Source organism: Scaptodrosophila lebanonensis, unplaced genomic scaffold, assembly GCF_003285725.1.
Source record: "Scaptodrosophila lebanonensis strain 11010-0011.00,11010-0021.00 unplaced genomic scaffold, SlebRS2 tig00001419-arrow-arrow-pilon, whole genome shotgun sequence".
Lineage (NCBI taxonomy): Eukaryota > Metazoa > Arthropoda > Insecta > Diptera > Drosophilidae > Scaptodrosophila > Scaptodrosophila lebanonensis.
In genome coordinates, this window is record NW_022060745.1 from 339,480 (window position 1) to 366,803 (window position 27,324).

General features: G+C 42.8%; 1 protein-coding gene across 3 annotated transcripts in view; it reads right to left on the reverse strand.

Moving 5' to 3' along the window:
* Positions 1-27,324, reverse strand: part of LOC115633443 (autophagy-related protein 2 homolog B) — a 617,768-nt gene that overhangs the window by 316,457 nt on the left and 273,987 nt on the right. The window lies entirely within an intron of this gene.

Genomic DNA, 27,324 nt, shown 5'->3' on the forward strand with positions numbered 1-27,324 from the left:
AAAACAAGTAAAAAAGCTAAAGTCGGGTGTCCCGACTTTGAAATACTCTGTACATATGTTTAGAATAAATATAGAAATTAAAAAAAATTAAGAAAATAAAAAAAAAAATTGATCGATTTTACCTCTCTCGGTATTCGAACTCACGTAAAGGGTGTATAATTGCACATTTACATAGCAATTGCGTCTGTGTGAGTGTATGTATGCCTATGCGCATCAATTCGTGTCTGTGTAAGCATTTTCGCAGTCAACCAAACAGCAACATCAACAACAGCCGCGGGCAGCGCTTGAGCAGCGCTGCAGCAGCGCTGCATCAGCAAATATATTTATGGCTATAACTTCTTGTTAAATCGGTCTATCATAATGAAATTTGGCATACGGACACATAATAACCAGCTGGGGGTATTTCCAAAATTTTAGTTCGAAATTCCAAGAATTACGGGAGTTACGATTTGCGGGGTAGAGGGGGGAGGGAGGGGAATTCCAAAATATACATTTTCTGCGTATTCACATAAGGCATCTGGGACTAAAATTTGGTGTTCCTAGGTCTTATAGTCTCCGAGATATAGGCGATTATACGAATGGAAAATCGGGAAAACCCCCATAGGGGGGAAGTGGGGGGGAAAATCAAAAAAATAAAACAAACTCGTATAGAATACACACATAACGCATCTTCGTGCAAAATTTGGTGTCTCTATCTCTTATAGTCTCTGAGATCCAGGTGTTCATACGGACGGACAGACGGACAGACGGACAGACAGACAGACAGGGCTAGATCGACTCGTCTCGTCATGCTGATCAAGAATATATATACTTTGTGGGGTCTGCCACGCCTCCTTCTGCCTGTTACATTTTTCAGCTCCCGCAAACCTAATATACTCTTGTACATTTCATGTACAGAGTATAAAAATACGGGTAAGATAATTGAAATTCAATTTATTTATATGAAATATTAAAACAATTATTATTATACTCAGGACCACGCTCGTAAAATCATGGACGCTATGGAACTCTTCGACAAGGGAGAAATCGACATACAGGGACTTTTAACACGTACTATTTCCCTTAACGATCGATTTTCAAACAAGAGAGAACGCTACAGTCGAGCAAGCCCGACAGTGTAATACCCTGTACCCAGGTAAACTTCCGTCACTGAGTTATATGCGCCCATAGCAGCAGCAAAAAGAGGAAGAAGAAGAGCAAACTTGTTGCTGCAGTTTGGGGGGGGGGTTGTACTGGCGAGAATTTGTTTCGCTAATAACTTTTCTTAGAATTGACCGAATTGAATAAAACAACAGCAGACAATTATTTATAAATTATGAGTGCAAAGTTTGGTTTAGGTAGCACTTGAAATGTGGACGTTATTGACGAAATTCTGTATCGGGGGAAGGGGGGGAAAATTCCAAAAAATAAAATAAACTCGTCCTTTCTCGGACCTAGGAGAATCTGGATGCCAACTTTGGTTATTCTAGCTTTTATAGTTTCTGAGATCCTTGCGTTCATCCAGACGGACGGACAGACGGACAGACGGACGGACGGACGGACATGTCTAGATCGATTTCTCTCGTCATGCTGATTCAGAATATATATACTTTATGGGGTCGGAGATGCTTCCTTCTGCATGTTACATACTTTGCACAAACCTAATATACCCTTTTTATACCCTGTACCCGTAGGGTAAAAAGGGTATATTAGGTTTGTGCAAAGTATGTAACATACAGAAGGAAGCATCTCCGATCCCATAAAGTATATATATTCTTGATCAGCATGACGAGAGAAATCGATCTAGACATGTCCGTCCGTCCGTCTGTCCGTCTGTCCGTCCGTCTGGATGAACGCGAGGATCTCAGAAACTATAAAAGCTAGAATAACCAAAGTTGGCATCCAGATTCTCCTAGGTCCGAGAAAGGACGAGTTTATTTTATTTTTTGGAATTTTTATATCTATATATATGATATGTCGTTCTTAAACGACATATCTCCGCCGAAGCAAAAACGACATAACTCCGCGCGGAGTATATATATATGTCTCCGCGCGGAGATATGTCGCTTTCAGTTCGGCGGAGATATGTCGTCGGAGATATGACGCTATGCCAAAGACTCAAATGTGAATTTAAAATTAGGATATACCCTTACAATTATTCCCATTTTTTGCACATAGTCTATCTTAAAACGTTGCGTTATCTCTATATATAAAACAGTTTGTCCTGCCTAATTGATCAACGCACAGCCCAAACGGTAAAAGACGAAATTTGGACTCAAGTATCCTTTCATAGTATCCATCATAGTGTAGGAGCACACTAAGAAAGGCTTTTGGAAAATTCTAGCTCCAGAGGGGGGAAAACGAGCTTTAAACAAGATAGAACGCTACAGTCGAGCAAGCCCGACAGTAAAATAGCCTGTACTCTCCACAAAAAAGGACAAGATAGAACGCTACAGTCGAGCAAGCCCGAAAGTAAAATAGCCTGTACTCTCCACAAAAAAGAAAAATTAAAAAAAAAAATTTAAAAAAAATTAAATTATTAAAAAAAGTTAATGAATTAATTAATTAAATTAAATTAGAATACATGTTTATGTTCAGTTTTAACAGCATACATTTACATCACGTAACTATACGTATTTATATGCGTGTATGTATGCAGCACAAAGTTGAACCAAAGCAGCAACAACAACAACAGCTGCGGGCAGCGCTGCCGACAGAGCTGCAGGCAGCGCATTAGCAGATTGATTTCAAAATTCCGAGAATTACGGAAGTTATAAGAAAAAACACGAATTGCGGGGGAATGGGGGGGTGCATCGAAAAAAAACTCAAACTCGTACTTTCTCGGTCTTAGGAGAATATGGAAACCAAGTTTGGTTATTCTAGCTCTTATACTTTCTGAGATCCTTGCGTTCATACGGACAGACGGACGGACGGACAAGGCTATATCCACTCGGCTTCTCATCCTGATCAAGAATATATATACTTTGTGGGGTCTGCCACGCCTCCTTCTGTGTGTTACATACATGCGCACAAAACTAGTATAGCCTTTCACCCTTTGGGTACAGGCTATAAAAATTAAAAAAAAAAAAAAATTAAAAAAAAAAATTAAAAAAAAAAAATTAAAAAAAAAATTAAATTATTAAAAAAAATGAATGAATGAATTAATTAATTAAATTAAATGAGAATACATGTTTATGTTCAGTTTTAACAGCATACATTTACATCACGTACCTATGCGTGTTTATATGCGTGTATGTATGCAGCACAAAGTTGAACCAAAGCAGCAACAACAACAACAGCTGCGGGCAGCGCTGCCGACAGAGGCAGCGCATGAGCAGCGATTTTACTTATGGCTATAACTTTCTTCAGAATTGACCTATCATGATGAAATTTGGCATACGGACACATTAGTACTAACTGGATGTACCTACAAAAATTTATTTCAAAATTCCGAGAATTACGGAAGTTATAAGAAAAAACACGAATTGCGGGGGAGTGGGGGGGTGCATCGAAAAAAAACTCAAACTCGTACTTTCTCGGTCTTAGGAGAATATGGAAACCAAGTTTGGTTATTCTAGCTCTTATACTTTCTGAGATCCTTGCGTTCATACGGACAGACGGACGGACGGACAAGCCTATATCGACTCGGCTTCTCATCCTGATCAATAATATATATACTTTGTGGGGTCTGCCACGCCTCCTTCTGTGTGTTACATACATGCGCACAAAACTAGTATAGCCTTTCACCCTTTGGGTACAGGCTATAAAAATATTAGTTATAGTGGTCATGTTCGTTTAACGAAATAGTTTGGCAAGAACAAAAATGTAACGGACTACTGAACAATTTTTTGTCAAGAACAGAAAATGTTCGTTTAAATACCTTAAATGCCTTCCTACTGGTAACTTATAAGGTGAAAACATATGGGTAGGTTATGCACACACAAAATAAATACAATTGGAAACATTATATTGAGCCGGGTTAAGACGGGCAATACCTGCTAGTCTGCATATATGCGGATAGCCAAGCGGCAATAAAATCCCTAAACAGTCAGTGCAGATCTGTCGCAAATCTTTTCACGAGATGGAAGCACAGTTCTCAGTATATCTCATTTGGGTGCCAGGATATCGGGACATAGAGGGAAACTGCATAGCCGACGAACTGGCAAGACAAGGTACCACTGTTCGCCTCCTTCCAGACAAGAAAAGCATCGGTATACCGATGGCCAGCTGTAAACTGTCCGTTCGGAACCACTTCGATTTCATTGTAAATCAAATGTGGACCAACGATACAAACCAGCACAAAATCACACGTCAAACGTCGCCCATTCGTGATAAGAAACGGACTTTAGAACTCTGTAAACTGAGTAAAAACCAATGCTCAACTGTAATCAGAGTCATCACGCCGCACTGGCTGGTGGGCTTCCATGCCGGTGAACTGGGACTTCAGCACAATGACTCCTGTAGAGGTTGTAGAGACGAAGAAAGGAAGGAAACAGTTTCCCACCTCTTCTGCGACTGCCCAGCCTTGTTCAGGACCAGGCAACGCTTTCTAGGAGATGGCCTCCTCACAAATCTTTCGGCACTAGCAAAAAGAAATCCGATCGACATTTCTAAATTCGGGTGTCCCGACTCTGAAATACTTCTAATTAAAACAAGTAGAGTAGCTAAAGTCGGGTATTCTGACTTTGAAATACTCTGTACATATGTGTAGAATAGTTATGCGTGTATGTCTCGTGTGCCTGAGCAAAGCAGTAACAACAACAACAGCTGCGGGCACTGCTTAATCATATATACATATATAGATGTAACTTCCTGCTAAATCAGCCTATCAATATGAAATTCGGCGTACAGACTCAAAATCACTAACTCAAAGTACTTTCCGAATTTCAATGAAAATTTCCTGCAATTACGGGAGGTATGGAAAATCAATGATAGCGGTGGAGAAGGGGGAGGGAGGGAAATTCCAAATACACATTTTCTGCGCATTCACATAAGGCATTTGGTGTCCCTAGCTCTTATAGTCTCCGAGATATAGGCGATTATACGAATTGAAAATCGGGAAAACCCCCATAGGGGAAGTGCGGGGGAAATAAAAAAAATAAAACGAACTCGTATAGCGTACACATAAGGCATCTTTATGCAAAATTTGGTGTCTCTAGCTGTTAAAGTCTCTGAGATCCAGGTGTTTATACGGACAGACGGACAGGCAGACAGGGCTAGATCGACTCGTCTTGTCACCCTGATCAAGAATATATATACTGTGTGGGGTCTGCCACGCCTCCTTCTGCTTGTTACATTTTATATCTCGCGCAAACCTAATATACTCTTGTATATTTCATGTACAGAGAAACGTGTGACCACTATTAATTCGTACTTGATCGTTCAAATTTAGCTTCATCGCTAAATATGATGGTGCTCCAATGCCTTTGAGTCCAAGACATCTTTTCCAAAACCATTGTAAACGCTTCTTCTTTTGATGAAGCGTAAGCATTTGTTTTTTCCTTGGCCTAAGAGTAAGTTATTGATTATAAAACCTATATCCACTCATGCTTAACTCTTTTACCGATTTTCTCAGACCACTCAGATGCTACATTTCTTAAACATTGGCGTCGATCAGTTTTCAAAATTGTGGTCAGGGCTCTTTTGTCACGAGCTGTTGTCGATTTTCACCCTCTATTTGCGATTTTATTTTGAATATTTAAGTTTTTCTTAAAATTTTGTACAATTCCTTGCACAGACGACTTAATCAAATTTAATTTCTTGCAATTGCACCTGTTCATATTTGCTTACCACGTGCCACCGTTGCAAAACTTTGATTATCTTTAAATAAGTACGCATTTTTATACCCTGTACCCGTAGGGTAAAAAAGGTATATTAGGTTTGTGCAAAGTATGTAACATGCAGAAGGAAGCATCTCCGACCCCATAAATTATATATATTCTGAATCAGCATGACGAGAGAAATCGATCTAGACATGTCCGTCCGTCTGTCTGTCCGTCTGTCTGTCCGGCTGTCCATCCGTCTGTCTGTCTGTCCGTCTGCCTGAATGAACGCGAGGATCTCAGAAACTGTAAAAGCTAGAATAACCAAAGTTGGTATCTAGATTCTCCTAGGTCCGAGAAAGGACGAGTTTATTTTATTTTTTGGAATTTTCCCCCATTCCCCCGCTACAGAATTTCGTCAATACCGTCCACATTTCAAATGCTACATAAACCAAACTTTGCACACATAATTTATATATAATTATCTACTGTTGTTTAAAATTATCCAATTCGGTAAATTCTAAGAAAAGTTATTAGCGAAACAAATTCTCTAAAGTACAACCCCACCAAACTGCAGCAACAAGTTCGCTCTTCTTCTTCCTCTGCTTGCTTCTACTATGGCGCCCATATACCTCAGTGTCGGAAGATTACCTGGGTACAGGGAATTTCACTGTCGGGCTTGCTCGACTGTAGCGTTCTCTCTTGTTTTTTCTAAAGTTAGGAGATTAAAATGGTCTTTCAGAAAAAAAAAAATTGCATGTGTTATCTGCATTACTATTGAAAATATCATCTGTTAAGCATTGCATACGGCTAAAAAAGCATGCCGTACGAATTAATAGTGGTCGGGGTTCTTAACTTCTCTTAGAATTGACCGATTTTGATCAAGTTTGAAACAAAAGTAGATAATTACTTATTTATATACAGGGGTGCCACAGAAATTTTCGGAGGTTTCGGCAACAGTTATTTTTGAAATCTCCAAAAACAAAAAAGGTCGATGCCACAAAACTTTGAAGGATTTCATTTCATCGAACTTCCCACCATGCCAGCTGTCAGCAACAACTAACTGTCGACGCTGACATTTAACTGACTAACTCTGTAAAAATCCTGTAACACTGTCAGCAACAACTGACTGTCAACGGTTACATTTTACTGACTAATTTTGTTAAAATTCTGTAACGTAATATGTTAAACAAAAAACAAATATGTCATTTGCATTAATATTGAAATATAGAAAAAAATACAACGCAAATGTTTGAGAAGTGCATCTGATCGAACTTTGGCGAAGTGAAGAATTCCATTTATGGTGTTTTTAAAAATTAAATTTATTTGTATCACTCTTTTTAATATCATTTGGAATTTTGAGTAATGTTCAGAAAACTAGCAGCAACTAGCAACTAGCAGGCCTTGCCTGTCTTTGATGGGCTCATAATTTTTTCATACAGTTACAAGTTTATTTACAGTATGCTTTTTCTCTACCGGCACTATCTAAAGTTTCTAAAGAAACTAACCAAACAGCAAATTTCTTTGGTAGTTTCCGAGAGCTAGGGTACTAGGTGAGGTGAAAAGTAATCTCCTAGACCACCACAATGCGCTACTTTCGCAAAAATTATTATGGTGCCTTATAGTCCATTCATATTTAGGTAGCCCTTAGTATTGTTTTTATAGCTGATAGTTGTTGACGTGTTTCGCATCATGTTCAGCATGGAAAAAATTGAATTTCGTTCTCTCAAAAAACATTATTTTTTGAGACGCAAAACAGCGAAGGAAATTAAACAAAAGTTGGCTAAATACTATAGGGCGAATGCTCCTTCAGATTACACTGTGAAATATTGGTTTCGAGAAACTGCACTAGCGATGAAGTGTTACTCAGGAAAATGTTCAAAAAATACATGAAATGGCTGACCGAAAAGTGAAACGGCGCGAGCTAGCAGAGGCCATAAGGATTAGTACTGAGCGTACATGCCATGTTTTGGGCGAAATTTTGCATATGTAAAAGTTATTCTGCCATTGGGTGCCGCGCACGCTGAGTTCAGACCAAAAATACGATTGTGAGCACACTTGGAAAGAGTGTTTGGTCATGTTGGTGCGGAATCGGGTGGACTTTGGCATCGATTGGTAACCTTCATCCACTATTACATACCAGAGAACAGAATGAGTGCTCGGCAAAAGACTGAAGCCAGCATCTCAACCATGGCTAAAATCAACGATTTAGGACTTCAAGTACTTCCCCATGCACCTTATTCACCTGATTTGGATCGCTCGGCCTATTATCTCTTCCCAAACCTCAAAAGATGAATTCAAGTACTTCCCCATGCACCTTATTCACCTGATTTGGATCCCTCGGCCTATTATCTCTTCCCAAACCTCAAAAGATGGCTCATCAATAAAAAATTCAGCTCGCGTGAGGAGGTCATCGACGCTGCAGAAGCGTATTTTGTAGACCTTCCGGAAAATTAATTTTCACACGGAATCAAAAAATTTGAGACTACATTAACTAAAAAATGAAACCCTTTTTTTCATGCCCAAGGAGGTTACTTTTCACCCCACCTAGTATACATAAAGTCCAATACATATATATTCCAAAAATATTTCGTTGAACATACACACACATTACCACTATAACTAATATTTTTTAAGCTCGTTTCCCCCCTTTGGAGCTCGAATTTTCCAAAAGCCTTTCTTAGCGCGTACCTACACTATGATGCGTACTATGAAAGGATTCTTGAGTCTAAATTTCAGCTTCCTAGCTTTTACCGTTTGGGCTGTGCGTTGATCACCAATCAGTCAGGACAAACTGTTTGATATATATAGAGATAACGCAACGTTTTAAGATAGACTATGTGCAAAAAATGGGAATAATTATAAGAGTATATCCTATTCTTATAGCCTGTACCCAAAGGGTGAAAGGCTATACTAGGCGTGGCAGACCCCACAAAGTATATATATTCTTGATCAGGATGAGAAGACGAGTCGATATAGCCATGTTCGTCTGTTCGTCTGTCCGTCCGTCCGTCCGTCTGTATGAACGCAAGGATCTCAGAAAGTATAAGAGCTAGAATAACCAAACTTGGTATCGAGGTTCTTCTAAGTCCGAGAAAGGACGAGTTTTTGTTTTTTTCTGATGCACCCCTCCACTCCCAATTCGTGTTTTTTCTTATAACTTCCGTAATTCTCCATTTCCCGTTATAACCTTTATTAGCCGGTTAGGCATTGTGTTGGCCAATTCTCTTGGAGTTGATGGTATATTTCATAAAGGTAGTAAGGCGTGCAGCGTGATTTGGGGCATTGTCCTGTTGGAAAATTTAATTATATTCGTAAAGGTCTCCCGCAAATTCAATAAGTTCTTTTTTCAACAGCTGTATACTTGTATATATTCCCGATTTGGTTTTAGATGGAATAAAACCAATTCAGGTCTTTCCAGCATATCCAAATGCAGCCCAAATCATCAATGATACGCCACTGTAGTTCCGCTTATGACGAGTTTGCTGTGGTGGCCTGAAATTGCGGCAATATTTATGACAGCCATCTGGGCCATGTAAAGTTTTTTCTTTTCGGAAAGAATACTATTTCGAAATTTATTTATCCAAAATTTGTGCTTTTCAGCAACTGATAAACGAGCCCGACGGAAATGGAAGTAGCTTAAGTACTGACTCTCGGGAAGTATATTAAGCGTTAATATTTTCAACCAGAATTTGGTGGACTCGTCTTCTAGTAACATTCAGATCTAAATGACCCCTTATCTCGTTACAAGAAATGTACTTTTGAACAACAAGACGCCTAATTTCCCGTTAACAACGTTCGTCAATGTTGGTTGGTTTCCGTAGCTTTTGATCTCACCATAAGAATCAGGGTTCTTACGGAAATTTAAAAAATTTTTTTTCAAATTTCCTAGCTCTTACCGTTTGCGCTGTGCGTTGATTGCCAATCAGTCAGTCAGTCAGGACAAACTGTTTTATATATATATAGGAGCTAGGAAGCTGAAATTTGGACACAAGATCCCTCTGTCAGTGAAAGTTAGCACTAAAAAGGGATTTTGGAAAATTCGAGTTCCAAGTGGTGGAAAACGGGCTCCAACGTTTGTATGAAAAATCTACCATTTTCAACCGATTTACTTTAGCTTAGCTTAGTTTGTATACTCTCTCATAAAGAATACAAGAAAATCTGTTTACTTGGTTTTTCGCTATTTTTCCTGAGGCCAGAATTATAGGGATTTTCCCGTGGAAAAATCGGGACACGAAAAACTATGCGCAATCAACGCACAGCCCAAACGGCAAGAGCTAGGAAGCTGAAATTTGGACATAAGATGTTTTTTATGGTGTGCTCACCTACACCATAAAAAGGGATATTTGTAAATTCGAGCTCCAAGTGGGGGAAAATGAGCTCCAATCAACTTCAAATTTGGATTTTAAAATCTATGAAAGAAAGCAAAAAAGTAGCGATAGCCACGGTCGCGGTGGAGGTGCTGAAAGATAATCCTGGTGAACCTCCTCAGTGCACTGATGCTGGATGGTACCAGGGCGGTGTCAAGCTCATAGCTTGTGATGACGAGAGGTCGGCTGAGCTATATAGGCAGGCAATCAGCAGAGTGGGGGAGGTATACCCGGGTGCACAACTAGCAGTGGTTGATGCAAAGGACATACCATCCCGTCCGAGGGCCAGGGCCTGGATCCCGGCCAAGCCCGCAGAGCCCGCAAAGATTCTGGAGCTCATCCAACTTTTCAACACGAAGGTTAACACCCAGGGTTGGAAAGTAATAAAAACTGAGGCGACAAAAAGAGCTACAATGCAGGTCGTCCTTATGCTCAACAATGAATGCATAGAGCAGTTGAATGCGGCGGAATGTCGCATCAACTACGGGTTTGACAAGATCAAACTAAGTATATACAAGGCGGACATGGGAGCATTATGCAATCTCGCCGAAAACACAAATGCAATAGAGCCGCCCAGTGAGGACGAGATGGACGTCGACGCAGAAGACCCCTCTGGGGATCTACGGGACGACATCTCGACCGACTCCAGTTATGGAAACACGCTGGGCAAGCTCTATTCCGATCGGGAGCTTCTTGAAGACAGCAGTGGAGAAGCCGACGCGACGCTAACGGAGGAGAGTGCGGAGAACACCGGAGATGCAGGTCCTCCAAATAAACCTGCATCACTGTAAAGTAGCAACAGCTGCTTTAATGGTTCGTCTGGCAGCAGGCGAGGCGGACCTAGTCCTAATCCAAGAGCCCTGGGTAAATAACAGCAAAATCAGGGGTCTTGGATCACTAAGCTTCGACCTTTTTTACAGGAGCGGTAAGGGTAAACTTAGAACTTGTATTCTAGCTAAGAAAAAACTTACCGCCATTCTAATTCCTCAATTCAGCGATGATGACCTAACGACGATCAGTCTACGACTTGGGGACATAAATGGTGAGGCTAAAACTACCATACGAATGGCTTCCGTCTACATGGCCCATGACCAAGAAGTCAGCCCCCCTCACAGCTGCTAAGAGCCCTAGTCGGCAATAGCAGTGACAACAAAATTGGCACGATCCTAGGCGGAGATGCCAATGCTCACCATACCCAATGGGGTAGCAGTGACATTAATGAAAGAGGTGAGTCTTTATACGACTATATTGTAAGTAGCAACCTGCTGATCTGCAACGTAGGGAACGACCCCACCTTCGTTACTAAAAATCGCAGCGAGGTGTTGGACATCACGTTAGCGTCTGACTTTCTTTCGCATAGAATCCTTGCCTGGAGGGTCCTGAAGGATCTTTCATTCTCGGACCACAGGCTCATACACTTTAGGCTTGGGTACCATACCCCAGCTACAATTATGAATTTGAACCCTAGAAAAACCAACTGGGGGTATTATCTGAGACTTCTTTTCAAGAAACTACCCCCCCTTCAAAACTCTGAACCCAGTACGGGAGAGGAATTGGACAAGTTGGTTGATATTTTTACTAGAACGTGCACGGAAGCGCTTGAAAAAGCCTGCCCTAGCACAATTTATAAAGACAAATGCAAACCACCTGGTGGTTCACCGAGATAGATGGTCTTCGTGTAGAATGTAGAAGGCAATTCAATGAGGCTAAGAGATGCAATACAGTACCCAGCTGGGAACTGTATAAACGTAAACTTGCAGCCTTTAAGTCAGCCATTAGGAGAGCCAATGGCCATTAGGAGCTCATGGGCCAATTTCTGCTCAAGCATCGAGTCAACGTCTGCAGCATCGAGACTCAGAAAAGTGCTGGCTAAATCACCCTCTCCACCAACCCTTCTGCAAGGGGACGATGGTAGGTGGATGGAATCCTGCAGGGACTCCCTAGACCTGCTTATCAACACACACTTTTCGGGCGGTACTGACAGCAGCAGTGCAGCCATCATCCCCCAAACGAGTGGGATATCTAGGCATTTGATAGGTAGCATCGTTACCGAAGAACGCATACTCTGGGCAGTAAAAACTTTCCAGCCATACAAATCTCTTGGGCCGGACGGTATTGTCCCAGCCCAACTCCAATATTCCTTGAGGCACATCATGCCATGGTTACTGACTACGCTTAGAGGTTGTCTAAGAGTCAATCACATTCCAGCAGGCTGGAGAGAAGTAAGGGTGGTGTTCATTCCCAAAGCCGGGAAGGCATCACATGTAAAAGCAAAAGACTTCAGGCCCATCAGCCTATCCTCGTTTCTTCTAAAAACTTTGGAGAGACTCATTGAGATATACCTCAGACAGTCCATTAACCCGGCACTGCTGTCGAACTCTCAGCACGCATATGGCAAAGGCAGGTCCACTGACACTGCCCTCCACTCCCTTGTCTCTAGAATAGAGAACTCACTCCACGTTAAGGAGTATTCGCTGGTAGCCTTTCTGGACATAGAGGGCGCCTTCAACAATATATTACCGTCGGCAATCACCAAGTCGTTGACGGATCTTGGGGTGGATGACTCCCTGGTAAGCTTCATCAGCCAGCTGCTCACTAGCAGGGCTGTGAATGCCGAACTAGGGGGACTATCTTGCCGCAAGTTCGTGAGCAGGGGTACCCCTCAGGGCGGAGTTCTGTCCCCGCTACTGTGGGTGCTGACGGTAAACCAGCTACTACGGCGCATGGAGATAGAAGGCCACGCGGTCATAGCTTATGCTGATGATGTGGCTATAATCTGCAGTGGTAAATACCCACAGACACTTTGCCTCATGAGGAGCATTATCAACGCTCTCGCAGTGGGCGTCCCCCTGCGGTCTAGGAGTAAATCCTACAAAGACCGAGCTAGTACTTTTCACAAGGAAGTACAAGATTCCGGAACTCCAGCCACCCACGCTAAAAGGAGTTCCCCTCAAATTCAGCCGCAGTGCAAAGTACCTGGGAGTAATCCTGGACAGCAAACTGCACTGGAACGATAACACAATTGAGCGGGTGAAGAAAGCCACTAATGCACTCGACACTTGCAAGAAGGCCATAAGCTCCAGATGGGGATTCTCACAAAGCACCGTACAATGGATATATACGGCTATCATACGACCGATCCTCCTATATGGAATTGTGGTATGGTGGCCTGCGCTGGAAAGATCGACCATCCTCACTCTGCTCAGCAAGGTGCAGAGATCGGCGGAAATAAGCATAAGCGGGGCTCTTCGCACAACACCAACGGAGGCGCTTAACATAATGTTCCACCTCCTCCCACTGGATATAGTCGGGAGGGAACTAGCCACAAACTCAGCCCTCAGGCTGAGAGAAACTTCTGCTTGGAAAAGCTCAGCACGAGGACATGCAAGTGTACTCCGTCTGCACCCCGGGGTTCCTACCCACACGGACTACTGCATACCAAAACTTATTTTTGATAAGAAATATGTCGTCAGGATACCCACTCGAACAGAATGGGACTACCTACCACACTACCAGAACAACGACAGCCAAGCGGCGCTCAAAGCGTTGGAATCCAATGTAGACAACTCAAAAACTATTACTGACTGCCGCAAATCTCTCAACGAGATGGCCCAGCAGGTCAGTACCACCCTCATATGGGTGCCAGGACACCAGAATATTGAGGGAAACTGCATTGCAGACGAGCTGGCCAGGGAGGGAACAAACGCAAGCATTCTTCCCGACACGGAAGGCATGGGAATGCCGTTAGCAACCTTTCGGCTCATGACACGCAATCATGCGCATTTCATGGCACAGTAGCGCTGGGAGAGCATAAACACATGCGTTTGTGCCAGGCTTACCTGGCCATCCCTTGACACAAAAAGGACGTTAAAGCTTGTAAGACTAAGAAGGACAGATATCTCCATGGGGGTGGGGGCCCTCACGGGCCACTGTCCGATTGGCAGACATGCATCAAGACTGAACATTCCGTTCAACGACTTCTGCAGAAGCTGCAGAGACGAGGAGGAGGAGGAAAGTGAGGAGCACCTCCTCTGCCACTGCCCGGCGCTGAGCAGGCGCAGGCTATGCACCTTAGGGTAACCTTTCTTAAGCGACCTCTCGGAATTAAAAGATGTGGAGCTCGTGGACTTAGCAAATTTTTTGAACACCACAGGGTGACTGAAGGCTCACCAACAAAACTAGGGATTACATGGTATCACAATGGGACTCCTAGGCCTAAGTGGGGGGTGATTATCATCACCCCCGCCATTTCAACCTAACCTAACCTAACCTATTGTAATATTTTTTTTCGACGATCTCCAAATTTGTAGTACATACTCAACATAACTAGAGCCAATTGTAAAAAATAATTTTGAAAATAAAATCGAATGAATGAAAATCGAATTTTACTTTACTCTATACATTAAAAATATCACAAAAATTAAATTAATTAAATTAATTAATGCCAAAAGTTTACAGTTACCGTCGCTAGACAACGACTGAGTAAGCGGAAACCGAATAACGGAGCTATGCATATTCTGCTTCGAATTGCGGGCAGATGTATGTATGTACCTCATGGAAAGAAGTATGTATATGTGCATAAATATTTGAATGTGTCCCATCTTTAGTTGTACCGGTACATTTGTTTTTGGTATGCAGAAGTGTGTAGTTGTAGTCTATTTACATTCAAGAATATATATACTTTTTGGGGTCTGCCACGCCTCCTTGCCTGTTATATTTTTCAGCTCGCGCAAACCTAATATACTCTTATGTGCAAGAGTATATTCATGTACAGAGTATACAAATTAAGAAAATTAAAAAAAAATTTTCATCAATTTTACCTCTCTGTCTGTGTGAGCATGTTTGCAGTCAACCAAACGACCAACATCAATAACAGCTGCGGGCATCGCTTGGGCAGCAAATATATTTATGGCTATAACTTCTTGCTAAATCGGTCTATCATAATGAAACTTGGCGTACGGACGCATAATTACTAACTGGGGGTATTTGCAAAATTTAAACTCGAAATTCCATGAATTACGGAGTTAGAGAGTCTCCAAAGTTTGTAAAGTTTTTGTAAATTCGAGCTCCAAGTGGGGGAAAATGAGTTCCAAAGTTTGTTTGGACACGTAAAACAGCTAAGGTCGGGTGTCCAGACTTTGAAATACACTGTACATATGTTTAGAATAATTATAGAAATTAAAAAATTAAGAAAAAAAAAAAAAAAAATTTGTGATCGATTTTACCTCTCTCGGTATTCGAACTCACATAAAGGGTGTATAATTGCACATTTACATAGCAATTGCGTCTATGTGAGTGTATGTATATATATGCGCGTGCAAGCATGTTTGCAGTCAGTATCAACAACAACTGCGGGCAGCGCTTTGGTAGCGCTTGAGCAGGAAATATATTTATGGCAATAACTTCTTGTAAAATCGGTTTATCATAATGAAACTTGACATACAGACACATAATCACTAATTGGGGGTATTTCCAAAATTTGAGTTCTAAGAATTACGGGAGTTATAGTGGAGGGGAATTCCAAAAAAACACATTTTCTGCGTATTCATATAAGGCATCTTGGACTTTAAATTTGATATCCCTAGGTCTTACAGTCTCCGAGATATAGGCGATCATACGAACGGCGTTACGGAAAACCCCCCATAGGGGGGAAGGGGGGGGGAATCAAAAAATAAAACAAACTTGTATAGCGTACACACATAAGGCATCTTTGTGCAAAATTTGGTGTCTCTAGCTCCTATAGTCTCTGAGATCCAGGTGTTCATACAGACGGACAGACCAATGAACTTCAAGTTTGATTTTTATATTCTATATTGACTGTAGCGTTCTATCTTGTTATAATCTATAAAAAAAATTCAGAAAAAACTACCTACTCGCTTTTTCGAAACTTGAGTTTGGGCTTGAATAAGGCGGCCAACCGCCCCGCATTGTGCGGGACAGTCCCATATTGACAGGTGTTGTCCCGCATTGAAAAATCGAATAAAATAGTCCCGAAAACCCTGAAATGCGTCCCGCATGTCCCGCATTACCAACATGACATTTAAAATACATAATATAATAGAGTAAGAGATAGAAAACCATTGTTCTTGTCTACTGCATCTCCTCCTCCTGCTCTCCTGTTTGACAAAACAGCGGTGAATTGAGGTGCTTAATAATCTAAGAGAAAAAGGAATACCAATGAAAAATTGCCTATCTATCATCCAGTACCTTCTCTGTTTTTATTTACATTGATAATTGCTTTGTGCACAAACGTCACTAAAAGTGGACACATTTCTTTTAATATATAATATTGGCAGTTGCGGACAATTTAATGACATTATAAATAACAAGAGAGAACGCTAAGCAAGCCCGACATAAAAATTGAAAAAAATATAAGTTAACACCGAAATTGTTATTCGGCAAGACTTAACATTTTCATACTGCAACTGCACGCACATCCGCTCTAGAACACATAAAACGCTGACACCATGTCTACGGGGCTTCCGTGGGAACGAACTACATGTCAGCATAGCTGCGCCGCTACCGCGTCGACGCTGCGCTGGTTGTCAGGTTGAGGCATTAAGATAAACAAATTTGTAATTAGCTTTTAGTTCTGATTTCTATTCTAAATAAACCAGACCTCCGGTCTGATCAGAAATTATTTTTTTTGTTCGATCGAATCATTTACGATTTAACTGGCGCCCAACGTGAGGCATCGGTAGAAATTCGTCAAACGTAAAAGGATATAAGTGCACCTTAAGTAGCTGCCATTCCTACGTGTGTGTTGTTTTCGTCAAACGTAAAAAGGATATAAGTGCACCTTAAGTAGCTGCCATTCCTACGTGTGTGTCGTATTCGTCAAACGTAAAAGGATATAAGTGTACCTTAAGTAGATGCCATTCCTACGTGTGTGTCGTATTGAAAAGACAGTGCAAGACTAGCAAATCGCAAAGCGGCCTAATAGAGCGAGCGACGAAAAACCAAAAAAATTCGATGTAAGAGCACCCTTAGGCTGCCCTTCGGACGAAAAAAAGAACAAAAACAGCAGGCGAAGATACCGGTGCCAGAAGACGAACCAGGAACAGTGATTGTAGATAAGTTCGCAGTCACCGCCGCGGGAGTGCTAGGAAAGGGTACCCTAGTAGCAACAGCAAAAAGGAACATACCCGCCAGCCGGCGACGATAAAATGTTCCACCTTATATTGTAAGTAGAATTAAGAGTTATACAAAAACATATTGTGAAACAAAAGAAAAAGAAAATTTTGAAACAAGGAAATTTCTAAGGAAAGAAACAAGAAAAGGAAACAAAATATTTTGTATTCAATTTAAAAATTAATTTTGATAAGAAAAGGGAAAAGATAAAAAGATACGAAATTAAAAGTGAACAGTGCAACCAAAACTGAACTGATTCTGAACGGAAATTTTAAATTTCTTGAAGAAATACAGTATAAACTGCCCAATCCTGCGAGTCCTAAAAGGACCCTCCAGGGTAGAAGGGTAAAACCAGCTGGTTTTCAGAAAAAAAAACATAAAGAAATAAAAAATAAAAAAAATTTATACAAATAAAATAAGCGCCTAAAAATTTTGAGAATACAAAAAGTCCTTTTTACGGTTCACACTGTTTAATTATAGAACAAATTAAAACCCGCAATTTGCGCAATTAAAACAACGTAAAAACAAGAGAGAACGCTACAGTCGAGCAAGCCCGACAGTGTAATACCCTGTACCCAGGTAAACTTCCGTCACTGAGTTATATGCGTCCATAGCAGCAGCAAAAAGAGGAAGAAGAAGAGCGAACTTGTTGCTGCAGTTTGGGGGGGTTGTACTGGCGAGAATTTGTTTCGCTAATAACTTTTCTTAGAATTGACCGAATTGAATAAAATTTTGAACAACAGTAGACAATTTTATATAAATTATGTGTGCCAAGTTTGGTTTAGGTAGCATTTGAAATGTGGACGCTATTGACGAAATTCTGCAGCGGGGGAAGGGGGGGAAAATTAAAAAAAAAAAAATAAACTCGTCCTTACTCGGACCTAGGAGAATCTGGATGCCAACTTTGGTTATTCTAGCTTTTATAGTTTCTGAGATCCTCGCGTTCATCCAGACGGACGGACAGACGGACAGACGGACGGACGGACGGACAGACGGACGGACATGTCTAGATCGATTTCTCTCGTCATGCTGATCAAGAATATATATACTTTATGGGGTCGGAGATGCTTCCTTCTGTATGTTACATACTTTGCACAAACCTAATATACCCTTTTTACCCTACGGGTACAGGGTATAAAAATATATATATATATACATTGAAGAAAAAAACTTGAATTTTGTAACAGGATAGAGAATTATATCCTTTTACAACCATATTCTTATAAAATTTATTATTCATTTAAACCTTTGCATTTTTATACACATATACTTTTATACAATTTATTATTTCATTTGATCCTTTGCATTTCTATATACATTTATTTTCGATAAAATTTATTATTTCATCCGAACCCTTGCATTTATATACATATTGCTTATTTCTCCTGTGCGTAAAGAGCTTCTGGAGTTATTTATATCCATTATGGCAAATCCGAATAATCTAATTAGGCCACCGCAGCTTAACCAGAATCAAAGCCAAAATATGCCAAGTGCTAGCATCAATCCTCCTATTGCCCACATGAGCCAGGTAGAGCTAGTAGCAACCATTTCGCAGGTAGTACAAGAGGCCCTGACACAGAGACTAGGCGAAAACAATATACAGAGATGGGTGGACCATAGTGTAAGCATAGACAGATCAAACCTAGGAGAATTCGATAAGATTCCCGATATTGTTAAAAGCCTTAGGGAATTTTCAGGCAATTCAGGGGAGTTTAGCTCCTGGAAAAAAAGCGTCGACCGAGTTCTAGACATTTATTCAACTTTGAAAGGAACTCCGAAATACTACGGAATCCTAAGTACTATCAGAAACAAGGTGGTAGGAAATGCAGACCAAGCTTTAGAAGCTTATAATACTCCACTCAATTGGGAGGCCATATCAGAGCATCTAACAAATAATTACGCCGATAGGAGAGATATAGGTACCCTCGAATACCAAATGTCTGGCCTCATACAAGGACAGCATTCTATATCGGAATTTTACCAGCATGTCTACTCGCATCTGTCTCTCATACTTAACAAAATTTCGTGCATGAAAATAAGTGGCGATGCACTTGAGCTTTTAACCAGAACATATAGGGATAAGGCCATGGATACCTTTGTGAGAGGTCTAAATGGCGATCTCCCCAGGCTCCTAGGCATGAAAGAACCTATTGATTTACCAAAACCAGAAATTTAGAACAAACCATGCAGTTGGTGCACAAGGCATCCCTAGGAAACAGTTCAATGCAACAGCACCACCGATTCCTCCAAAAAGAAATACAGCACACTTAGCCGCACAGACCATGAGACAAATACCAAACTTTATTCAATCCAATAATTTTTCAACAAGGCAACTATCAGAGAAATTTCAATGCTCATGCATCAAATAATTATCCACAACGTCCATTTGGCAATATGCCTCCACAACGTCCATCTGCTCCTAAACCATTGGCACCACCTGAGCCAATGGACATCGACCAAAGTAGACAAGGAAGATAAACTACATGAACAGACCAAGTGACAATTTTCAGGAAAGAGACCATCAAACACATACGGAAACAGGCCGGACGATAAAAGACAGCGAAACTTCCATGTAATGACAGAACAGGAGGAAGAGACGTACAACGAACAGATTGACGAGTATAATGAAGAAAACGATGAAGTCGAAAATTTTGAGGATTATATTGAAAGCACAGAGGGTGGAGAAGTCAAGCGCGAATTCACAGATATTAATTTTTTAGAATAACTTCTTCGTTGCCATATATAGAATGTAGAATGGGCAACGGAGAAATGATAAAGATATTAATTTCGAATTGTAGTCGATTACCGAAAACTCAATTCGGTAACAATAGCGGATAGGTACCCAATTCCTAATATAAGCGAAATTCTGACAGAACTGGGAAAAAACACATGTTTCTCAGTTTTAGACTTGAAGAGCGGGTTTCATCAAATTCCTCTTCGGGAATCTGATATCGAGAAGACTGCATTTTCTATAAGAAATGGGAAATATGAGTTTACAAGGCTTCCATTTGGCTTTAAAAATGCCCCTTCAATCTTTCAACGTGCAGTAGACGACATATTAAGGGAACATATAGGGAAAAGATGCCTAGTTTACATAGACGACATAATAATATTCAGCAAGGATGAAGAAACTCATTTTAACGATATAAGACAAATATTTAGCACCCTAGAGCAAGCTAATTTAAAAGTCCAACTAGATAAATGCGATTTTCTAAAAAGCAAAGTAGACTTTTTGGGTTGTGTTATTACGCCGAGTGGCGTCAAAACTAATCCGAACAAAGTCAAGGCAATTACCGAGTTCCCAGTACCCCAAACACTTAGGGACCTTCGATCTTTTCTGGGACTCTCTTGGTACTACCGACGGTTTGTCAAAGGTTATGCGAATCTTGCAAAACCCCTGACAACCCTTTTAAGAGGGAAGGCAGGACGTTCGCCCAAAAAAATATCAAGTAAAACACCAATAAAATTGGATCGGGCTGCGTTAGAGGCTTTCGAGGATGTCAAACAGGCTTTGGTTTCAAAAGAAGTCGTGCTTAGCTACCCTGATTACAGTAAAGAGTTCCATTTAACAACAGACGCCTCCAACTACGCAATAGGCGCAGTTCTGTCACAGGCGGATCGACCAATAGTCTTCATATCCAGAACACTAAGTAGGGCAGAAGAAAACTATGCAGCCAACGTTAGGGAAATGTTAGCAATAGTATGGGCAATTAGGAATCTCAGAAACTACCTATACGGCACTGCAAAGGTTAAAATATTTACTGATCATCAGCCCCTTACTTACGCCCTCAGTAATAAAAACGATAATAAAAAATTAAAACGATGGAAAGCAATATTAGAAGAATATGATTACGAGTTGTGTTACAAGCCAGGGAAAGAAAATGTTGTAGCAGACGCGCTGAGTAGGCCCCCGATATTGGGAAACGAAGTAAATGCCCTAACGGCCTCAGTTCATAGCAGCGATAGTTCTTCAGAAAATTTAATAGGAATGGCAAATGAACCAGTAAACGTGTTCAAAAATCAGATCTTCTTAAAGTTAGGCCAACCATCTTCATATAAATTCGAGATAGTATTCCCAACATACCATAGGCACTCAATAGTTGAACCCTTCTATGACGAAACTAATCTCATAAAGATTCTCAAACAACGTCTCAACCCTTCAGTCATCAATGGTCTCCAGACAGATGAACGAACCCTTGGGAAAATTCAGGAAATTTACCCCGTACATTTCAGCAATTATAAGATAAGGTTCTCTAGGAGATTCGTCAAGGATTTAATCAACGAGTCTGACCAAGAAGACGCAATAGTTTCAGAACATAGGCGAGCGCACAGAAACAGCCAAGAGAATAAACAGCAACTTCTGAACAAGGTATACTTCCCACATATGAGAGCAAAGGTAAGCAAGGTAGTAAAAGAATGTAAAATATGCAAGGAACAAAAGTATGAGAGACACCCCAATAAGCCGGCGCTCGAAGAGACCCCTATACCCCGATACCCCGGACACATTGTTCACATCGACTTCTACCTAACCACCAAACAGGTCGTTCTCACAGCCATCGATAAGTTTTCGAAATACGTACAGGCAAGAATAGTAAACTCTAGGGCCACACAAGATATAAAACAGCCACTTAGAGAAATTCTAACATGTTTGGAATACCTGAAATAGTAGTGATAGATAACGAGAAATCATTGGGTTCACATACCATTATGCGGTTGTTACAAGATCAATATAATATAAACGTTTATAAAACTCCGCCATATAATAGCTCAGCAAATGGACAAATCGAAAGACTACATTCCACCCTGTCAGAAATAATTAGATGCCAGAAGGCAGAAGCAGTACACACTTCCTTTAGAGACCTTCTTGACAGATCAGTATGCAAATATAATTACACGATACATTCAACTACTAAACAAAAAAAAGGTAGACCTGTTTTTTGGAAGACAAGTGGCCGACAATCCTCAATTAATGAGCAACCAAAGGCGCATAACCGCGAAGAAAATCAAAGAAAAACAGCAGAAAGATCTTAGTTACCACAATAATAATAAACAACCCATAAAAAAATACGCACCAGGCGACATCATTTTCGTGAAAAACAACAAAAGATTAGGGACCAAACTGTCTCCTAGGTTCAAAAGGGAAATAGTGAAGGAAGATAGGAACTCAACACTACTAATAGAAACAGAACGTGTTATCTACAAAGGCCTCATAAGAAACTGACAAGAAGTGCACTAACTTAAAACGAATTTACAATTACTTGCCTTCATGGCTTACTGTTCTTATAATTACTTGTACTTATAACTACTCGTAATGACGCACAGCTGGTTGCTGCGCAACGCGTCGTTACACCTCCCCCTTTCCCCAAGGGGTCGAACGGCCCGATCGGTAGTGTTTTTGAATTTTCCTTCACCGCGCCATAATCGAACGGCAGATGTGCAGCAGCTGGGTGGCAGCGCTGCCACCCCTCGCGCTTGGCCACCTGTCAACGCCACCTGTACCTTCACCGTCAGCTGTTCGCTCTGTCATTCGGTCGCATTGTTGTTTTCTGCATTTCCGCCGCGTGGTGCTGACGTGTCGTCATCCTCTGGATTCTGTAATGGGTGATGTAGTGGCTGCTGTGGGACTGGCTGCTGTTGCCGTAGCTGTTTAGGGATCGCCAATGGAATTAGCATACCGCCCATCTGCTGCGTCTCTGGTATATTCGGCGCTGAGTGTGTATCTCAGGCGGTGCGGTAATCTACATCGCTTCACATGGCCTGAAACGTAACAACAAACTGCGTTTAATTATGTTTGTAGGCTTACATGGGCATCTTCTTCGGCTAGAACAGCAGCTTTGCTGTTCCCGCTTTGGTGGACGCCGGTGGTGTTGCCGTTGCTGTTGTCGGTGTGGCTGCTACGAAGCCCTGGTTGCTGTTGCTGCTGTCGTGACCGTGGCTGCTGTCGTCGTGCTCGTTGATATGGCCGATTTTGATGCCCGGACTGCCGCTGTGGCTGCTTTTGTTGACGCTGAGGAGTGGCCTGCTGTGGCTGCTGTGAAGCTGTCGGTGGCGTGGCCCTGGTGACCATACTAACGCTGCCTCTGTCGTCGCTGCCTTCGTCGGCTTCGCTGTCTTCTGCGTTCACCGCTTTTAGATCCCGCACATGTGCCGTTCTACCTCTGCCGCCCGCCACCGGTCGCACACGCACTATAACTGGGGATATGAATGCTCGTACCGTGAATGGGCCATCGAAGCGAGGCGCCAGCTTGGCCGCAAACTGCTCGGCTGCGTTGGACAGGTGATGTTGTCGCACGAGCACCTCGTCGCCCAGTCTGGGTCGCCACTCGCGTCTCCGCAGATTGTACTGGCGTGCCTGATCCTCGCTTGTCACCAAGGCTGCATGTCGGGCTCTGCGATTTCGCCTCCGCCGTCTGCGTGGCCGTGGATCGTTTGTTCGCAATTCTACAGTTTGGCCGCCCACAGTCACCGCCCCGTTGGCCATTTGGACATAATCCAGTCCCAATGTGAGCTCATCTATGCATCCGGGGAGTGTGAGCAGCGGCAGTACTACGCGACTGTCGCCCACCGTGACCGTCGCCTTCGTTTCTTCACGGACCGTCTTCTGTGTCCCGTCAGCCATGGACACAGTCACGCTCACGGACCGTACATTTCCTCCGTCTGGCGCCCGCAGGCGTTGCGCCAGCATCGGACTCGCGAAGCTGCGTGTCGCTCCGGTGTCCACGACCGCCTCTACCAGTACACCATCGCAGTCTACTGGTAGCGCGGCCGCTACCCTGCGTGTCGTTGTTAATTGGAATCTGTCTGCGTGGGCTCGCCGACTGTTGATGTGGGACGAGCCCCCCCTGGCGTTTCCCGTCGCGCGTCGGCAGCATTCGTTCGCACGCACCCCCATCTTACCACAGTCCCAACAGTAGAGCTGTTGAGAGTTTGGGCACGCGTCCATACTGTGCCCTCCCATCCCGCAACGTCTGCAGATGGGTGGGCGACGATGCGTGTCCGCTGGGCCAACCGCCACCGGCTGTGGGAACGGCGTAGGGTGTGTGGCGTTCGTCTCATCATTGCCGGCCGCCTGTGACCGTGCTAGGATTCCTTGGCGCACGCCCTGTGCCGCCTGTACGTACCCATCGAGTGAGCTTACTTCTTCGCCTGCCAGGCGGAGATTGGCGCGTATTTCTGGTAGCCCGTTGGCGTGGACAAGTCTGCAAGCTGCTCCTCTGCAGTCATCTCCGCGCCGCGCATCAGTCGTTGCATCGCTCGGACATACTCGATAGGGCTCTCTGATGCGCCCTGGACCCGGCTGTATGCTTCCCGCCGGCGCTCTTCTATGTGGGGACCCGCTGGATATTCTTTTAGTAGGTCTTGGCGGAACTCGGCCCACCGTTGTACCAAATTGCGCCTTGACCACTCCCACTCCTTCGCCTCGCCAACCAGGATTTCCGGTAACACGGTCACCAACTCATCTAATCGCACGTTCCTCATCTCTGCCTTATCTTCCAGGTCCCGGAGGAACGTTCTTGGGTCCCCGCTGCCGTCGAAACGTACTGTGCCACCTCCGTGCTCAGGGCTCTCCGCTCCGCTCGTGACATTGTCGAGTGGGCCGAACCAGCCGCGGATGCGGTTGACACGGCTGATGTTGGCGCCTGTGGTTCTGCCACCGCCTGCGCGCTTGCGAGCGGTGACGCTGGAGTCGGTGCTGTTGGGTCATCTTCGTCAGGCACATTACCAGCAGGCGCGGTGGAACCGCAGACCTGGCTCGACAGCTTCTGGAAACCATCCTCCATAGCCTGGGCCAACCGGTGGGTGTACTGAGCCAACTCGGCAATCGCTTGTGTCAGGTCCGCCGTTGAGAGCACTGGAGCCACCGTTGGCGTCGCTGAGGCTGCCGTGGGCTCGGTTGTGGTAGCTCCCGGCGAGGCCGCGACCGCTACCGAGATGGTCGGCACTGTCGCAGGAGTTAGCGGTGTCGTGTTCGCCTCTGTCACGACGAGCAGTCCCTCCGGTACGTCCTCTTGTTTCGGGACTCCCAGCCGTCCGCCGGGCACCGGGCTCAACTGACCTGCCGTCGCGGTACGCGACGACATGTTCTCGTAATACGCCGCTAGTTCTTCCAGGCGGGGTCGGTACTCTTCTTGGGCCGACTTCACGAACGTTGCCAGCCGCCCCCGCAAAGCCTCCACGGTGCCGGTCTCCTCGATGTCGAACTCGCGCAGCACCGTGCTGAGCTCTTCCTTCCGCAGCACGCGAATCCAGCTCGTTCGTAGCATCGTAGGTCTCCCCTACTTGGTCGGATCTAACCTCACACTTCTTTGGGGTCCCTGCTCGGGCGCCACTTGTAACGTTGTTACTCTGCCGCGGGTATGCTCGCCGGCCAGAGTATGCTGTAATAAATTAGGCACCCCAAAGTGCCGAGGTGTCCACCAAATAAAAGAGGGCGGTATGCCCAAACTTCTCCACGTGTTTCTTTAATTGTAGAACAACATATAGAGCGCTTCAGTGCGCGTTGGGCCTGAGCCAGAAGAGAACCAGAAGTGCACTAACTTAAAACGAATTTACAATTACTTGCCTTCATGGCTTACTGTTCTTATAATTACTTGTACTTATAACTACTCGTAATGACGCACAGCTGGTTGCTGCGCAACGCGTCGTTACAGGTTATATTTCAGGGCTCTTTTTGTCGCATGTGCGGCTGAAGTACATATAATAGATTACTCAAACTTTGAGACAGTGACACTAACCACAGGAAAAGCACTAGTACAAACAGGGACGTACAGACTCGTACACATAATCGGACTCGAAGACTACCAAAGAACTTTGGACATAATAAATACGACAATACGAACGAGACTAAGGACATATGACCCTATTCGCCCATACGCCTCTGAAGAAATCAACAGGCTACAAAACTTTCTGGACAAACTTAAGACAAACAGACGAAGCAAAAGACATATAGATTTGCTGGGAGCCGCCTGGAAGTGGATAGCCGGTTCGCCTGACAGCAGAGATTTCGAAATAGTTCAGGAAAAAACAAATAATATACTTCAAAATAACAATCTTCAGGTCATAATAAATAAACAATTAACAGAGAAACTGAACGAAATAGAAGACAAAACACAAAATTTGGCAAACAGCTTAAATTATGAGGGTAATGCAGAGAGAGACTTAGGCATCACCTTGATGTATCAGTTACGTATACTGAAGGACGAGATTCTCAACCTCGTATACGCTGTCCAATGGGCAAAGGTAGATGTTAGCAACCCCGAGATTTTGAGCAAATCAGAAATAAGTAAAATAAAACAGGTCATAGATCAGGATCAAATTCCATATGTTAATCTTGAGGAAGCTTTGCAAACAGCAGAAATAAGCATCGCAAGTTGTAATGAAACATTAATCTACATTCTAAAAATCCCCATAACGAATAAAGAACCTTGTGAAGAAATAATAGTAAAACCCATAAAAAAGGGTCAATTTGTTGTTAAGCTAAATTCAGAAAAATTTGTTAGATGTAAGCAAATATTGTACAGGGTAGAAAATGTATGTAAACCCTATAATCAAGTAAAGATATGTAAGAATAAGAACATTGTCAATATCACCATCTCAACCTGCCTACCAAATCTTTATGATTTGTTCTAATTGATCTCAATAAATTATAAGATATTATTTAAATATTATGTTTATTGCATTCAAATTTCGATGTATCGATAGTATCGATGGATTCAGCTATCGAAAGTTTAAATCTAGCAAATTGAGATGGGAAGAGTCAGTGCTTTTTGATCATGGCTCACCGCTGCAAGGCATTGACACGAGTGCCGTGTTTCATATTCGGAGTTCGTGCGTGATCGTGTTGACTTAATAAGGCACGAAGACACAAATTTGAATTTAAAATTAGGATATACTCTTATAATTGTTCTCCTTTTCTGCACACAGTCTATCTTAAAACGTTGCATTTTCTCTATATATATCAAACATTTTGTCCTGACTAACTGATTGATTGGTGATCAACGCACAACCCGAACGGTAAAAGCTAGGAAGCTGAAATTTGGACTCAAGTATCACATAGTATCCATCACAGTGTAAGTGTGCAC